This window comes from Ursus americanus, chromosome 4, assembly GCF_024610735.1.
Source record: "Ursus americanus isolate L20-20 chromosome 4, mUrsAme1.1.p, whole genome shotgun sequence".
NCBI classification, from domain to species: domain Eukaryota; kingdom Metazoa; phylum Chordata; class Mammalia; order Carnivora; family Ursidae; genus Ursus; species Ursus americanus.
The window spans coordinates 27,106,034-27,125,206 of NC_142130.1; the positions used below are offsets into that span (position 1 = coordinate 27,106,034).

Consider the following 19,173-nt stretch of genomic DNA (forward strand, 5'->3'; position numbering starts at 1 on the left):
TTACCATGGAGATTTTTTTTTTAAATTTTATAAGAGGTTGCCAAGAAGAAGCAGATGTAGATATTTTCATGGGAGGATTTTACCAAATCTTAAATTATCCGATAATCCCAAGGTTATTTTATCTTTGTAGATCTTAATAAACAAAGTAAACTTTCCAAGTTCATTTCCTGATACAAATATAATATTGATCCTCAAATCACAAACATTACATTTTAAAAACGAAATTTTAGACTCATCTCATATATGAATATCAATGCAAAAACTATAGATATGAAGTTAATAAACAGAATCCAGTAAAACTTTAAAAATATAACACATCTTAGCCAATTGGGCTTATTCCAGGAAAGTGTCATTCAATATTAGGAATGCCTTTAATGTAATCCATCCTATCAATAGAGCAATGGAGAAAACACATGTGATCATATCCATAGATGGCAGAAAAGGCATTTGACAAAATCTAACATTTATTATATTGTTTAAGGTACAACAAAATGAGAACTGACAGATACTTTCTTAATATGGTGTCTGTGCGTGTGTGTGTCTGCGCGTGTGTGTGTCTGTGTGTGTGTGTGTGTTTGTGTACTCCTCAACCCAAAGACAGTATCTTACCTAATGGTGACATATACTGGAAGTTTTACTACAGTGAGGAACAGAAAAACCAAGCCCATTATTTCTACTACAATTTAGAAACGCATTTAGATAAGAGAAAACATTTGGAGACATAAGAATTGGAAAGAAAGAAGTAAAACTATGTTTATTTACAAATGACAAGTTGGGAGCCCCTGGGTGGCTCAGGCAGTTAAGTGTCCGACTTTGCTCAAGTCATGATCTCAGGGCCCTGAGACTGAGCGAGCCCCCATGGGCTCCATGCTCAGCGGGGAGTCTGCTTGTGCTTTGACCCCTCCCCTTGCTCGTTCTGTCTCTCAAATAAATAAATAAAATCTTTTAAAAAAACAAACAAACAAACAAAAAATGACAAGTTGGAAAAACCAAGATAATTAATGGAAAAACTACCACAACAAAACCCTGTTGATAAAAATGCGAAGTGCATGAATATATAAAGCTAATAGCACTTGTACATACTAGCAGAGATCAGATAGAAGACCTCACTTACAATTGTGTAAAAATAGGAAAATATCTAGGCATACAGCTAGCAAAGAATGTCCATCACTCAGCCATAAGAAAGAATGAAATCTTGCCATTTGCAATGACATGGATGGAGCTAGGGAATATAATGATAAGCGACGTAGGTCAATCAGAGAAAGACAGACACCATATGACTTCACTCATATGTGGAATATAAGAACAAAACAAATGAACAAAGGGGGAAAAGGTAGGATTGAGGCAAACTAAGAAACAGACTCTTAACTATAGAGAACAAACTGATGGTTACCAGAGGGGAGGTGGATCAGGAGATGGGTTATATAGGTGATGGGGATTAAGAAGGGCACTTGTGATGAGCACCAGGTGTTGAATCACTATATTGTACACCTGAAACTAATATTACACTGTATGTTAACTAACTGGAATTTAAATAAGAACAAAAAAATGTCTATATATGAGGAAACCTATAGGAAAAATGCTAAAATAGGAAAAGTAGATTTGAACAAATGGAGGCTCACAGTGTTCCTGCAACAAAAGACTCAAAAGCAGAAAAGATGGCAGCTCTTCTTAAGTTAAATTACAAACTTAACACAATTACAATAAAAAATACTATCAGGTTTTTTTGGATCTAAAGAAATTGGTTTCAAAATTAATTTGGAAAAATTAAAAACTAGCATAAATGGAAAAACCCCAAAGAAAGAAAATCCCCACCAAATATTTTAAAATTTCATGTTTCCTTTCCCTACAGTGGTATAATAGCTCATGGATGGGCTGAAAATAAAATTTAAAAAAATTTTTTTTAATTAGCCGAACAGAAATTCAAGAAATAGACATATTACTTGATTTAAAAAGCAGTATCAGATATTAGTGAGCAAAAGGATAGACTCTGAATAAGTGACCTGGAAATACGGAAAACAAAAGATAAAATTGATCCTTTCTCAAACTATACATTATGATAAATTCTAAATGAATTAGAGATTTAAGTGAGAAAACAGATGAATCCATTTCAATGAAGAAAACATTAGCGAGTTCTGTTCAGAGAAAGAGTAGGTAAAATCTTCCAAATTCTGGTGCAAAAATCCAGAAAAATTCAGAAAAAAATAAGGAAGGAAAAACTAGATACACTTGATTGATTATATATTTTTTAACATTTCCATAGCTACAGGTATCAGAAAGCAAAGTAAAAAGAAAAATAACAAATCGGAGAAATGCTTGTAACTTAAAGACAAAGTGTTAACAACTTTAATATATACAAAGAACTTTTAAAAATAGAGAAGAAAATGAACAAGTCAGAATAATGAGGTAAAAATAGTTCGTCAAAAAGAAATGCAAATCATGCACAATCACGTGAAAAGATGCTACCTGTTGTCATAAGAAAAAAAGCACTTAAATTTTTTCTGATATACTATTCTTGTGTGTGTTCAATTGGCAAAAATCCATCAAAGAGATAAAATAGTCTTGCCCCAAGACCCACCTCGTAGGTGGATTTTCAGGAAATACGGAAGACAGAGAAATCACTCCAGAGACACTGCAGAGATGCAAACAGCAAGAGTCAGACTATAGGAAACTGCAAGATGAATAATCCAGTTTCTTCAATCAATGAATACAAGGTTTTGAAGAAAAAGAGATGGAGGGGAAAGGGCATCCGAAAGATTAAAGCAGAATAAGACATTTATTAACCAGTCACATTAAAAAATAACTTAGTAAGAAACAATGGTGAACATGAATAGGGGCTACTTGATGATTTTAAGTAATTAGTGTGTACCTTTAAATATGATAATGATACCCTGGTTACATTAAAAGTGAGAGATTCTCATTCAAAAGTTTGATTGAAAGCATTTATCTTGGATTTGCCTCAAAATAGTACGGGAGTAAGAATGGAATGGAGGAAGCAGGATTTGCCTAACTGGTGATTGTTGATGTAGAATGAGGGATACTTGGGAGCTTTTTATACAATTCTATTTGGCAGATCTGAAATATCCCATGAGAAATTGAAGGGGGGGGGAAAAAAAGACTATACAATGAGAGAAATAGTAGATTAGATCTGGCCAAACAGTAAATGAATTCCTCATATGAGAAGGCTAAGGAAATGACTTCAGAATATATCAAAAGAGATGGAGAACAGAATAAGAAATTATAATGTGTAAATTAATCTAACAAGCGTTTAGTCGGAACAAATAGAACAGAGGGAATCCCTATTTGAGGAGATAATGGGTATTGTTCAATAATTTTCCAGAAAAGGTAAAAAAAATGATGATTTTTCATATTCAACAGTAATAACAAATTTTAACTGAAATAACTAGTACTGCTTTTGAAAGGTTAAGTGGATTAAGAACAAAATTATTTTGTGGAGAGGAAGTCATCTAAGAGATGGTTTACAGACTTGAACATTCAGGGCATGTTCTTGTGAGGGCTTAATAGCAATGGTATGGGCTCAGTATCAGATACAGATAAGAAGCAGGATAAGAAATGAACTTGTGAAGGAGATTTGGTGCCACGCAGAAACGCCGTTTAAAAAACTATGTTCAAAAACTATGCAAAACCCATATACTCTTTCAGTATCTCTGAAACTAGACAGTGAATGTCCCATCCAACGAATGTAAAGCAAGAGAGGATTTTAGGAGAGTAACATGATCGTAGGAGGTCGAAAATCGTAGTTTTCTATTTCCTTTTGTTCCACCTTTCCCTTCACCTCCAAATACTTACAGAAGTTGGAAATGAGTTAAGTAGAACTAATACATTACACAGTAGTTTCCCCATGAGCTTGAAAAATTGAGGATTTCCCTTAACCTAGATTTTTTATCTTGCTTCACCTCTGGAATTAGAGACTAGGCTTTTCTGTACTCTCTGGCATACCAACAAAGGTGAGCTCCAATGTCAGGATTGTTTTACTTAGAATCTATTTAGAATGACCTATACACATTAACAATTTTCTTATGTAGATGTAAGTTATTTATGCATTTTATATTTTTATCTTCCGTAGTTGATGGTTTACTCTTTCAAATTAAATTCAAAGGGCACACCTTGTGGGTTTTTATTTTTCAGGATTTATTTTTTTTTAATAGGGATTCCTGTTCTTGGTCTCAAAGTAAATATTAAATTTGGTTTGTACATTAGGAAGGTGGAAAACAATGGAAAATAAGTAGTAACTCTTGCATAAAATATTTCTCTATGCCTTCTTGAGTTTTAACAGAAAAACAATTTTAGATTTTTTTTAAAGTATAATGATAACTCAAAATTAAAAATTAAAATTTTCAGTCATTTACAAAAATATCTTTGTATCATTGAAATGTATATAATAAAGTGACAGGACAAAAATGTGCATTTCCCCATATTTAGTATAAAAAGATACAGTTTAGAGTTTTGCAACTATTTTATAAAGAGAAAATTCATAAAAGTTATAGTAATTTTGCTTGGGAGAGTCATACATAAGGTTATTTGCTGCTCTTTTATCATATTTGAGACAATATGATTAATCCAGGTAGCTTTAACCTCTTCCCTATTTATTTTTGAAATGTTCACAAAATTAGGAATTATTATATTACTTTAAGATGTCTGAGTGTGCACACTTTCTTTGTTGCTTATAAACATCTGTGGTTTCCATGTGTATGCCATCAAGTTGTATCCTTCTCAGGCATGCATTCTCTACCTTCTCATATTTACCCAGAGAAAGGCATAGGTCCAAGATCCATTTTCATACTGTAGCCCCAAGATTCATTCATCACTTAATCCAGGGATTCATAGACTTCTTTGGGTCATGAGCCACTACAGTAGTTTGGTGAAACCTATGGACTCCTTCTCATATTATTGTTTGTAAGTGGATAATAGTCATAAGAGTTCAAAGATTACCAATATATAGAAACAGAATTATCAAAAAAATTAAAACTAATTAGTAATACAGCAATATATTTATTAATGCATAAAACAACATGTTCTAACACACAAGTCTAAAAAACAGCAATCATTTCAAGTAGTGCCGAACATAAAAGCAATTTCGAAGTATCTACAACAACTGAATGTGATCTGAATATATGTATGATTTCTATTTGTGGCAAGGTCTAGGTCCTCCTAATGTTATTGTGATCTGGTCCCTGCATTCATAAGTGAAGGAATCGCTGTGTTTCAATTAGGAGGTAATCACATTTATGCATCCTTGAATTATATTGGCAATATGACTCCATATTTAAAAACTCTGAATTTCGGGCATATGACATGCATTATTTTATTTTCAATTATTATAAAATATTCAGAAAAGAAAATTTTACACTCTGCTTTTGCAAAACTTCATAAGAGATGGAAATGGAAAGTTGAATAAATAGTTGGGGGAAAATAAAAACAAAAACAATCATGAAAAGATAAACAGAGCAAAGTCTATGTCAAATCATATTAAAATGAAGCAAAGAGCCACCTATTGGTTCCTATTTTGTATGATGCTTAACTTTTTTTTCTACCTCAATTTGACACCAGTTTCATTTTCAAATGGATGTGCAAATTAATTCTCAGGGCAAAGTTAACCGTGTTTTGAAGTCCAAAGTATTTTCCTCATTCAGTTCGCTTGTTTAAAACCTGCAGTTAATGAATGGTTTTCTTATTTATGCAAATAAAACGAAGCAGCTATGATTATATCCCTGGCAAAATGGAATCTACTCTATGAATGACCCTTTAATATTAGAAGATGCTAATAATTGGCCTGGAATTTCTGTAAAAACTGTTTTCCCTCACTCCTTCACACAATGCTGAGAATACCTTGTGGAAAAGAAAACAACACTAATACTCTATTTATATTGACTTACTATAAGCATCTTCACAACTGTTATTGCTTGAATTCTCTCGTTAATATCTTGAGGTCAGCATTATTGTGTCAGTCGGGGTTTCTGCAGGAAATAGGCAGCACATTGGAAATAGGAAAGTTGGAGAAGCGTTTGTTCACAGCAGGACTTACTACAAAAGACTGAGTAGAGGGGAATTTGCCATATTGGCAATATAATATAATGGATGGCGCAACAGCCTGAGACACTGGTCTAAAGAGATAAAGGAAGGGAGAGGTTTCCAGAAGTCAGAGAGTCCTGAATAGTCAGATGGGTTCAGAGAAGCAGTGATCTTCAGTCGGGGGAAGTGACCTGGCAAGGCGGGAGGCAGGGGGCATTATCCTGACCTCACTTCCTCTGTTCTTCTAGTCTCTTTCCAAGGCTGCCCATTGCCTAACCCAAACGAAAGCCAGAGAGCAAAGGAATTTTTATGTGATCCAAACAGGTTAGCCTCCTGGACTGAAAGTCATATGAGAAAAGGCAGAGATTGACTCTGGCACGCAAGATGGAAGATATACCCAGTGTAATTATACACATTGTACAGATTCAGGGCAATAAACTTTGCTCCCATACATTGTTATTATAACCACTTAGTTCAAAGAGAAGGACTCCATGGGACATACTCAGAAAAACAATTTTAATCCCCACCTCCGTGCATTCTAACCTATTCAGCAGGAGCTGCTTCCTACGTCTTAGATAAAAACAAGGGCGGGTACTATGGCTCCACTGGTCCCATTGAAATAATAAAGAACCCTCTGGTCACTTTTATTAGAAAACAACCATATTTCAGCCATTCAAATAACTATTCTTATATCTTAGCCCAACATAAATATGATTAAAGTTTCTCCTCTCCCCTGCTTGTGCCCCATTCAAGCCGTAAACCAGTAATGGGAAGGGGGTTGCCTGTAGTCAGTTTGTCCTCACCCCTTCCCCTGCTACAGTGGGCTGCCTTCGGCTTCCCCGGTCTTGGGGATGGCAGAGCAGAGAGGTAAGGAAAAGTCGGACTTGAATGATACTATTATGCCCTGGCTTTACTGCGCTCTGGCCTCACTAAATGCTCAAAGCAGATTCCTTATCATGGGATTTGGGGGAGGGGGTCATCACATAACCCCCATTGTTTCTTGCTTCTTGCAATGTTTCTCCCCTGGTAGGTCAGTTTGCCCCTCATCCTCATCCTCCCTTCCCAACTTCTTCATTTGACACCACCCACCACCAGCATCCTACTGAGGTCGCCTCACTATCACCCCTGGCATCAAGCCCATCAGGGAAGGTGCCTTTTATAATGAACCTAGGCCAACTCTACCCGTGCGCTGGCTCTGTGTCTGCCCTACAGAAATCCCACATCTTTGATTCTGGTCACTGAAACTGAAGCTGCTCTTTATGTCAGCATCTCTTCATTCTTGCCCAGAGCAAAGTCTCCCAGCATCTTGTTCTTCAGATCTCACTGACACTGCTTTCTCAGGCCTGCCCCTTCCACGGGCACATGTCAAGCCATCTAAGTTGTTTTCTTGAACCGCCCCCCCACCCTGGAATATGAAAGAGGAGGAAAAATGCCACTGTTCTCCAACAACTCATTTCACAGAAATTCTCCTTCTTCACCTATTCTACATCTGTCCTGTTATTGGACTCAAGTTCAGAAAATCAGTTTTTAGGAAACCCCTTTGCAAAAACGGCACGAACCTAGCGTCTCACTTTGGAATGCAAGAGGAAATACTTGCCACCTACCTCTGTTTTTCCTCAGCTTTTTGAGGCCACAGCTGAAACTGAGATAGAAAAAAATCCCATTTTAACATTCTGGTATATATGGGCTTTTTTTTTTTTTTCCCCAATCCCTATAACTCCCTAAGAAGATATTATTATCCCCATTTTATTTGCATATTTTCCGGGAGGCAAAATTATTTTTCTGAGATTACCAGCTAGAATGTTAGATTGTTTAACTCTAAATCCAGTGACTTTCCAGGTAAATAGCTGCTTCTGATGAAGAAATTAAAGTTCTGTATGAAAAAGGCACTTTTCCAAGACCCGGAACAGCAAGGTTCACTTAGAATGTGTACATTAAATAAATAGCTTTAGAAAAATTATACCAATGATATATGGGTTTCTGTCCTAAGCCAGACATTAAATTCAGGCTACAGTTGAGAATAGTAATTGCGGTTTCATTTTGTCAGATATGATTGCCCTTCTTGATGGCAGTCCCAAAGAGTAAAGATAAAAATCTTAACATTTCATTTTCCTTTCTAATTAATTGAGAAGCAATGCTATAGACCGAGGCCAGCCTAGAAATTTCGTGATTTTTGCTATTCCTTTCCAGCTCTTATTTGGTGATGCCCTAAGGAGGTAGTTCAAAATGGGCTCCATTTCAGAGTGAGAAACACAGGAAAATGATTCAGAGTATGGTGTGCTATTTCCCTACTTCCTTCCTTCTAGTTGAAAAGCCTGCTGTATAATAGGAAATGCTCTTAAGTATAATGATCCGGGACCATTGTTCCTCATAACTGCTCTCTATTGCTGGCCTCTCATCACCGCAGCTCAATACCACAGACTGAGACAGTCCCTTTGCCTTTGCTCCCTACCTAACTCATGTATGGATGAGTTTAAAACCTTCTCCCCAAAGAGGCAATACTTGATTCTATGGATAGGCTTTGATATGTACGTCACCTACTCCCATCCCCAGAAGAAAATTCCAGAAGACATTTTTGTGTAAATCTATTTGCTGGGTCACAGAGGTTCATGAGCCAAGCAAATGAAGATCCCCTATGCCTTATCCTAATGCTTTACAGCAATTTCCAAATCAAGCATGCCTATGTTACTTTACAGAAACTTCAATTTCATTATTTATTCCAGTGCTCATGGTTTGTTTCTGCCCATTCCTTGGGGTAATACTTTAGAAGGTGACATTATGCTTAGCACCATCATCATAAATTTAATAGAATCCATTTAAAATTGAATTACTGCTTTGAAATAGAATTCCAAAAGCCATATATCAACTTTCTGCTAGGCAAAGTAGCACTTTCTTCCATCTTATTAAACATATCCCATTCATTAAGCCTCAAATTTCCATGGAGAGGAACTCCAGTTAGGGAAAGACTAGCTTCTTGTCCTACCCTTGATTCACTCCCTTCTGGAAGAGAAAGCAGTCATTTATCTAATAGGCCATTTATTGAGAAAGAGTTGAGCATGTTTTGTTGATCACCTTTCTTCCTGTTACTTGATAACCATGACTAGTTGTATAAATTGGTCTAATCCAAGCAGGAAACATGAAGAAGCCCTTTCAAATGCAGGTGTGAAGCCACATCCTGTGTTCAGCTTGATCACTAATAAAAATGACATTTTGGTTTCCATGCATTAATCATAACTTATTTCTCTATTGTTTCTGAATGTAGACTCCGGGGAAAAAGGGACATTGTGTATGGCCCTAAAAACTACACCATCATTCAGACTCATTGTGGTCCTTCATCCTAATATTCTGGAATTTGAATTTAAAAGCCTAATTGTCTGTTTTATTTTTTAAATTTTTTTTATTATATTATGTTAGTCACCATACAGTACATCCCTGGTTTCTGATGTAAAGTTCGATGATTCATTAGTTGCGTATAACACCCAGTACACCATGCAATACGTGCCCTCCTTACTACCCATCACCAGCCTATCCCATTCCCCCACCCCCCTCCCCTCTGAAGCCCTCAGTTTGTTTCTCAGAGTCCATAGTCTCTCATGCTTCATTCCCCCTTCTGATTACCCGATTACCCCCCCCTTTCTTTATCCCTTTCTTCCCCTACCAGTCTTCCTAGTTCTTATGTTCCATAGATGAGAGAAACCACATGATAATTGTCTTTCTCTGCTTGACTTATTTCACTCAGCATTATCTCCTCCAGTGCCGTCCACGTTGCAGCAAATGTTGAGAACTCGTTCTTTCTGATAGCTGAGTAATATTCCATTGTATATATGGACCACAACTTCTTAATCCAGTCATCTGTTGAAGGGCATCTTGGTTCCTTCCACGATTTAGCTATTGTGGACAATGCTGCTATGAACATTGGGGTGCATATGGCCCTTCTCTTCACTACGTCTGTCTCTTTGGGGTAAATACCCAGTAGTGCAATGGCTGGATCATAGGGTAGCTCAATTTTTAACTTTTTAAGGGACCTCCACACTGTTTTCCAGAGTGGCTGTACCAACTTGTATTCCCACCAACAATGTAGGAGGGATCCCCTTTCTCCACATCCTCTCCAGCAATTGTTGTTTCTTGCCTTGTCAATTTTTGCCATTCCAGCTGGCATAAGGTGGTATCTTAGTGTGGTTTTGATTTGAATTTCCCTGATGGCTAATGATTTTGAACATTTTTTCATGTGTCTGTTAGGCATTTGTATGTCATCATTGGAAAACTGTCTGTTCATATCTTCTGCCCATTTTATGATTTGTTTATTTGTTTCTCGCGTCTTGAGTTTGAGAAGTTCTTTGTAGATCTTGGATACCAGTCTTTTATCTGTAGCATCATTTGCAAATATATTCTCCCATTCCGAGGGCTGCCTCTTAGTTTTTTTGACTGTTTCCTTGGCTGTGCAGAAGCTTTTTATCTTGATGAAGTCCCACAAGTTCATTTTATCTTTTGTTTCTCTTGCCTTTGGAGATGTGTCATGAAAAAGGTTGCTTTGGCTGATGACGTAGAGGGTGCTGCCTATGTTCTCCTCTAGGATTTTGATGGATTCCTGTCTCACATCGAAGTCTTTTGTCCATTTGGAGTTTATCTTTGTGTATGGTGTGAGAGAGTAGCCAAGTTTTACTCTTTTGCATGTAGCTGTCCAATTTTCCCAGCACCATTTATTGAAGAGACTGTCTTTTTTCCACCGGATGTTTTTTCCTGCTTTATCAAAGATTAGTTGTCCAAAGAGCCGAGGGTCCATTTCTGGGTTCTCTATTCTGTTCCATTGGTCTATGTGTCTGTTTTTGTGCCAGTACCATGCTGTCTTTGTGATCACAGCTTTGTAGTATAGCTCGAAATCCGGCATTGTGATGCCCCCAGCTTTGTTTTTCCTTTTCAACAGTTCCTTGGCGATTCGGGGCCTTTTCTGGTTCCATACAAATTTAAGGACTATTTGTTCCAGTTCTTTGAAAAATGTCCTCGGTATTTTGATCGGGATAGCATTGAAAGTGTAGATTGCTCTGGGTAGCATGGACATTTTAACTATGTTAATTCTTCCGATCCATGAGCATGGAATATTTTTCCATCTTTTTGTGTGTTCCTCAATGTCTTTCAAGAGTGATTTATAGTTTCTAGAATATAGATCCTTTACGTCTCTGGTTAAGTTAATTCCAAGGTAACGTATGGTTTTTGGTGCTTAATTGTCTGTTTTAAATACAACTCTGTGGACTTTGATGATTTGCCTTTTCATTCTTTCAGGGCTTTGCTGAATCCTTCATTTTAGTCTGTCCTCATACATCAGTCCTTCCAAGTTCATACAGTTATAGCTGTCCTCCTATAGTCATTTCTTCTTTTTTTTTTTTAAGTTTATTTATTTACTTAAGTAATCTGTACCCCCAGTGTGGGGCTTGAACTCATGACCATAAGATCAAGAGCCGTGTGTTCTTCTGACTGAGCCAGCCAGACTCCCCCTCATTCAGTAATTTCTTAATTCTGTACCTTAATTATAAATTGTGATAACCAAGATAGGGACCATCATTTGTTTTATTGTTTCCATATGCTCCATAAATTCTTCCTGGAACACCCAAATTAGACGCAATCTCTTCCCTTGCGGAATTCCAGAGCATTTTGAATCTCGTGGTATTAGATATCTATTGCTATGTGGACAGGTTACCCAAAAGTTGGCAGCTTAAATCATTAATAAATGTTGATGTTCTCACATAATTTCTGTGCATCAGAAATCCAGAAAACGTTTGCCTGAATGCTTCTGGCTCAAGGTGTCTCTAAGGGTTAAAGTGAAGAAGTTGGCCAGGGCTGCAGTCATCTGGAGGCTATGCCAGGGCTGGATTATCCATTTCCGAAATGACCCACTCAGCATGGGTGATGGCAGGAAGTCTTAGTTCCTCACTGGCAGTTGGTAGGAGGCTTTAGTTCACTGCCACAAAAACTTCTCTATAGGACTGTTAGAGTGTCCTTAGGAAATGGCAGATGACTTCCCTAATCTGAGTGATCCAACAAAGCAGGGCAGAAGCTGCAATATTTTCATGACTTAGCTTTGGAAGTTACACATTAATCACAATATACTGTTGGTTACAGAGGTCAGCCCTGCTCAGTGCAGAAGGAGACTGAATTATCGTGGTATTATTGGGGTTCATGTTGGAACCTGGCTACTGTACTCATCTAAGCTGTATGGTATAATAGTTTAATTACATGTTTTACTAATCTAAATTACTGAACTACTTAAGGGGCACCTGGATGGCTCAGTCGGTTAAGCCTCTGCCTTCAGCTCAGGTCATGATCCCAGGATCCTGGGATCAAGCCCCCTGTTGGGCTGCCTAATCCCTCTCCTTCTGTGCCTCTCCCCAGCTTGTGCTCTCTCTCTCTCTCTCAAATAAATAAATAAAATTGTTAAAATAAAAATAAATTACTAAACTTATTTAAAAGAACATCCTCTGTTAACCATTACTACATCTTCCCTTTCTGCATATTACTCAAGGTTGCTAGAGTGGCATGTCCATTTAAGACGTACTGACAAATCAGACTGTTGCTTTTAGGGAACATTCTCCACACTCTGATTCGTAGGTTTCTTTCCTTGGAACTCAAAATCATAAGCAGGATCAGTAAAAGTTGATGTATCCAACAATTGGGAGGGGGGAACATTTATGTTAACATTTAATAACTATTAAAATCAAGGAGGTTCCAGTCCATGAAATAAGCCTTAAAATTTTTAAAGCTCTGGTTACCATATAGAACATATTTTCACACCATGATATAATTAAATAGCAATAGGATAACCAAAAAAGAAGGTATGATCCTCAACTCATTTCATGAGAATGCATTATCTGATCATCAAACCATATATGGAGAGAACAAGAAAAAATTATAGGACAACTGCATTAATGACAGTAGATACAAATTCCTGCAAAAAAATTAACAAAACAGTTCCAGTAATGTATTACTGGGTTCATTACAAAAATACAGCATAAGGTTGATTTGCTTTGGAAAGTCAATCTACAGAGTTAATAGATTGAAAAAGTAAAGCCACATCATTCAACAGATGCAGGAAAAGCACTCAATAAAATTAAACATCTACTCATGATCAAAATCACTGATAAACTAATAATAGCAATAGAAGGAAACTTTTTTTTTAACCAAGTAAGGGACACTATTTAAAACCTACAGCACATGTTTTTAAATAGTGTCACAACAACAACAAATCCAATAAACTATGGAAGGTCTTTATGGAGAAAATTACAAAAATTCTTGAGAAGGCATGAAAGATAACCTAAAGAAAAGATCTTAGATAGTAAGATTCGATAGCATAAAGATTTCAAATCTCTCCAAACTTCTTTATATCTTAGATTCAATACAATCCAAGGTAAAATTGCATAAGGATTTTCCATGAAACTTCATAAGCTGAATCTAATGTTTATAAATAACTGAATGTGAATATAAAAAAGCATGACCTTTGTCTCATTCCATAAATATGTAATTTCAAAAGGATTAAAGAACGTAAATGTGAAAGGCAATACTACAGAAAGATTTTAACATGAAATAGGAGAATATCTTCATAATATTAGAGCAGAAGTCATTAATAAACAAAAAGTAAAAATACTGATAAATTTTAAAACAACATTAAAGTTTTTTATAAAAGACACAATAAAGAGTAACCACAAATGGGAAAGGATATTTGCATATAACTGACAAAATCTAACATTCTGAGTATTTGTAACCCTCCTACAAAACAATATTTAAATGACAAACTAGGTTACTTAGGTGGTTCATTCAGTGAAGCGTCCCTTTCTTGAATTTGGCTCAAGTCATGATTTTAAGGTCCTGAAACTGACCCCTGGATCAGGCTCCAAGCTGGGCGTGGAACCTGCTTATGATTCTCTCTCTTCCTCTCCTGCTGCCCCTCCCCCACCATCTCTCTCCCTTTTTCTCTCTCTCTCTAAAAAACAAAACACAGAACAAAACAAAACAAAAACTAACCAATAGAAAACAAAGCAACAGACTTGAACAGGCACTTCCAAAAGAGGAAATCCAAGTAGCCAATAAACAAAGGAAAAGGGGAGAAACAATTATCCAGAGGAAGCAAAATTAAAACCACTGTGAGATAAAATTACAAATGCTTGAAATCTTGCCATTTGCAGCAACGTGGTTGGGCCTAGAGGGTATTAGGCTAAGTGAAATAAATCAAAGAAAGACAAATATCATATGATCTCATTCATTTGTGGAATTTAAGAACAAAACAGATGAACATAGGGGAAGGGAAGGAAAAACAAAAATCCCACGTTGCAAGGACTGGCCTAGATTTGAAACAATAGAAGCTGTCACACTCTGCTCTTGGATATGTAAATTGGTACAACTTTGGAACAGTCTGGCACTATGTAATATAATTAAGTACAGGCATAGCTGACAATTGTACTTCTAAAAACATACTTGAGAGAAATCTTTAAATGTGCACTAAAGGCATCTATAAGAAAATTTTCATCTCGAGAATACATAATGACAAAAAAGAAAATAACTCAAATTTCCATCTATGGTAGAATGTCTAAATAAGCTGTTGTATATTAATACAATAAAATATCATACAGCAGTAAAAATAAAGAATGCCGCTTATATATATCAAAATGGACAAATCTCAAAACAAAATATTAGCTGAAAGAAGTCAAGAAGAATTCATACATGATTTCTTTTAAATAAAATTTTAGAACCATCTACACTAAACAAGAGAGTTTGGAGGAATACATAGAGATTATAAGGAAAAGCAAGGGGATAATTAGACCAAAATTCAGTCTACAGATTACTTCTGGGACCGAGCCATGAAAGGGATGCAATCTGAGAGCAAGAACACTGGTTAATTCCAAAGTGTTGGCAATATTCTATTTCTTCCTTTGGTGCCAACAGGAATGTTCATTTTATTTTTCCTTACACTGAACATAGATAAATCTATAGGCCATTATGTATGTGTGAAGTGATTCTCAATAAAACATTTAAATACACATTTTCTAACTGTGTTGTTTTAGAATGTAAAAAGTTTTTCAGAAACTGGATCATCAAAGAACATAAATGTTTTTAAAAAATCCTATTTACCACAAGAATTGCATTTTAATGTAAAGTTTAAAGTTGTATTTAAAATAATCCATTCTCTTTATTAATTTGGCAGATATTTTGTATCCTTAAACTATTTCAGAATCTTTTAAAATGGAAAATGTAACGTGGATATATAACATAAGCCATGTCATACCATTATTTTGTCACAAGAGGGACTAGATAGTCAGAAAGTACAGATTTCCCCTCTGGTCTTAAGACTATTTCACTGTCTTAACATTTATGTTTTGCACACTGTTTTTTTCTGTAAGTGTATGTTACAGAGTATAGTACTGTGATATATATTTCATGTCAGCAAAAATCTTAAGATAAATACTAGTTTGCCATTTACTTCTAAATGGATGGAGTCTGTATAGAGATTATTTAATTTACTGAGCTATTTTCTTTTCTTTTTTTTTTTTTGGTTTAGCTGGTTTATGGGAATAATTTCATTTCATTTTGTATTAGTGCTAAAAATTTTAAATATTGAATGGCTTTTCACATGTATTTGTTTATTTTTCGTATTTGATTTCAAGATACATGTGAGCATTTGAAACTAATCCCAAATTTTAGAGAATGAATCAAAGTAATTATGGATCTATGGCTAGAACAAAAACATTCATATCCACTTGACCAGTGGTTTTCAAGCTCTGCTCTAAGTACCCTTAAGTGTTTCTGGAAGCTCTTTCAGGAACCACCATATATGGAGAAGGAGGGGTACTTCTTTACAGGGACATTAACATGTATTTAGGTATTGATCTCTTTTGTAAAGCTTTTATTTGTAGAAATAGTAAACTACAAATAGTTTGAAAGCCATTGGACAGGACTGATAGGAAATAATAGTAGAGTCAGTAAAATGTATAAAATAATTTCAGGTGTGTTACCTCATTAGCTTTTTTCAAGTAAAACATCTTATTCACCACTGTATCCCCAGTGCAGAGAAAAAATAACAACAGTTGTGCATAAAGCAATCAAATTTGCTTAAGAAAGAAGTATTAAATAAACAAACCAGTCTGAAAGATAGGCAGAGCAGGTATTATCTAAATCTTATCGAAAAAAGAAAGAGAAGCTCAGAATGATAACAGTCGTGCAAACTCTTACACTATGGATAAGTAGAAGAACCAAATAGAATCTAAGTCTTTCATATCCTGGTTCCCAATCAAATCTTGGGGAAAGAATGGAATGAAAGAACATGGAAGGAGGGAAGTAGGAAGGAAAAAAGAATTTATTTTGCTTTCCACCACTGCAGCTGCCTCTTTTTTGCTCGAGCAAAAAAAGATCAACTATAGGAAAGAAAGAAAAAAAAATGCTATTTTCATTTATTTTACTTTTATTTTTGAAAAAAATGCATTAGTACTCTTTTTTTAATTTAAATTCAATTAGCCAAGATATAGTATATCATTCGTTTGCTTAGTAATCTTAACCAAGAAATGTTCTGTTCTAATTTATGATGTACACGAGACCATCATACTTTCCTTTAAAAAAGCAGAAGCGTTCCTTTTCCTGCCACCATCCATCCCACAGGTGCTTGGGAGGTCAGTTCAACATGTGTGGCACTACTCTTTTTCCCAGCTGCCATTTCCTTCCCCTTCTTACCAGTCCTTTAAACACCAGAAGGGTTGGTTTCTCACTTCCTCTTCCTTATTTGTCTGGAACTTCTCCTGAGTACTCTCTCCCTGAGGTAGCTTCTATCTTACCCCTTTCTGGAGTTATGATGGAGGTAGTCAGTAAAGGAATTGAAAGGTTTAAGTAATAAAGAATCATATCAGTCTGATTTTTTAAAATATATATCAACAACAGGGGCGCCTGGGTGGCTCAGTCGTTGGGCATCTGCCTTCGGCTCAGGGCGTGATCCCGGAGTCCTGGAATTGAGCCCCACATCGGGCTCCTCTGCTGGGAGCCTGCTTCTTCCTCTCCCACTCCCCCTGCTTGTGTTCCCTCTCTCGCTGGCTATCTCTCTCTCTGTGTCAAATGAATAAAATCTTTAAAAAAAAAAAAAAATATATATATATATATATCAACAACATCACCCTCAGACATAAGATCTAAATCACACATATATATTCATATTTTATTGCTATGGTAATAAATTACCTTAAACTTCTGGACTTAACTCAAATTTATTATCTTACAATTCTGTAAGTCAGAAGTCCAATGTAATCTCTGCAGTAACCATATGCCAATCTACACAACTTTTCTCAGTCTTCTTTCCAATTAGGTGCAGCCGTGTGATTGTTAGCCACTGTGTAACCTCTAAAATTCTCCCTGCTAGCTGCTCCATGCTCTCTTTTGCCTGCTCTGCCAGCTGGCTATGGAAGAAGTCAAGAGGTCAGCGGCTGACACTCCTTGGAGGCTCTAGAGAATTCATTTCCCACTCATTAAGGTTGTTGGCAGAATTGAGTACATTTTGGTTGTAGGACTGACATCTCATTTTCTTTTGAGAGCTTCTAGAAGTCACAGCATTCCTTTTTTTTTTTTTTTTTTTTTTTAGATTTGTTTATTTGAGAGAGCAAGAGAACAGAGCGTGAGGGAAACAGAACAGGGGCTGAGGGAAAGGAAGAGAGAGAATTCTCCACCAACTCCCCACTGAGAGCAGAGCAGACATGGGGACCCTGAGATCATGACCTGAGCAGAAATCAAGAGTCAGAGGCCCAACTGACTGAGACACCCAGGCACTCCTATCATTCCTTAGTTCTTGATCCTTTCCTCCATCCTCAAGGCCAGTGGTGGTAAGTTAAGTCCTTCTCAGAGTGCAGCTCTCTGACCAACCCACTCTTCTTCAGTCATCTTTCACTTTTATGGAGACTAGACTAGATGGGGCCTACATACCCAGATAATCCAGGATTATCTTCTCATCTCAAGGTCCTTTTTAATCCTATCTGCAAAGTCTCTTTTGCTACGTAAGAGGACATCACTTATCACTTATGGATTCTGTGGATTGTGGTGTGGACGTCCTTGGGAAGACCCTATTCTTACTACCACAAGGAAAATAACTGCTTAAAATAAATGTCCATAAATTATGTGAATAAAAATAAAAAATATAAGACGTTTTTTTTCTTTTTTCCAACAATAATTATTTATAATTATATCAGAATACCTAAAGCACAACTGATATGCATATTTCCTATGACTCTTCATCATTAATTTTATGCTAATTTTACAGATAACATGTCTCCCCTTTGATTATCAAGTTGAAAAATATGTAGTTAATGTAATATCAAAAAATCCAGAAGTACAAATGATAGACCTCACTTAAAAAAGTATGTTTTTCAGAAATTTGAAGAGTAGAGGCAGAGGTATGGCTAGGTTAAGGATAAGCACTAAATATTTTTTTCCTAGACTTTCCCCCACTGATCAAACTGGTGTCTAGCAGACAGCCTTATAAGATCATACATACAATACTATCTGCATAGACTAGCAAAACTAAAGGCCAACCTATAAAGGAAGATGGATGTGAATCAACAGAAAAGAAGGCTGGGTTCAGTAAAAACAAATAAATAAAAAACATAACATGGCCCTGTGCCCTGTTCCTACAGTATCATTTAGGGATAAGATTCAAGTCAGGTTCAGGCCTATTTTTATCATTCTTGTCTACATAGTACTAAGCACAGTGCCTGGCATGTATAAAGCATTAAATAAATATTAATTACCATCAAATTTATTGTTTTGATTACAATCCAGCAGAGTTTATGGAATGTTCTATGTGCAAGACACAGTAATAAAAATACCCCATGTTTCCATTTTTCTCTATACTTCTCAGAGCTTTTAAATCAATTATTTACCTAATAGTGATATGAGGAACACTGGTTAGACCTGGCAGTTAAGGTAAAAACTTGGTGTCGATAAAAATGAGAGATTTTTTCCTCTACTTACTTACATTAAATCCTTACTCATCTGAAAGTACTTAATTGTAGGTTTTTGAAAGCAAAGGCTATGTCTGATTTATCAATCCCAAGACAGCCACAAAAAACCTTGTATAGTAGTTACATAATAGATGATAATAGGAAAAAATGATATTGAAGTTTT

At 36.1% G+C, this 19,173-nt stretch overlaps 1 protein-coding gene across 1 annotated transcript in view; it reads left to right on the plus strand.

Moving 5' to 3' along the window:
- Window positions 1–19,173, plus strand: part of OSTN (osteocrin) — a 42,860-nt gene that overhangs the window by 18,939 nt on the left and 4,748 nt on the right. The gene's annotated exons all lie outside the window — the stretch shown is intronic.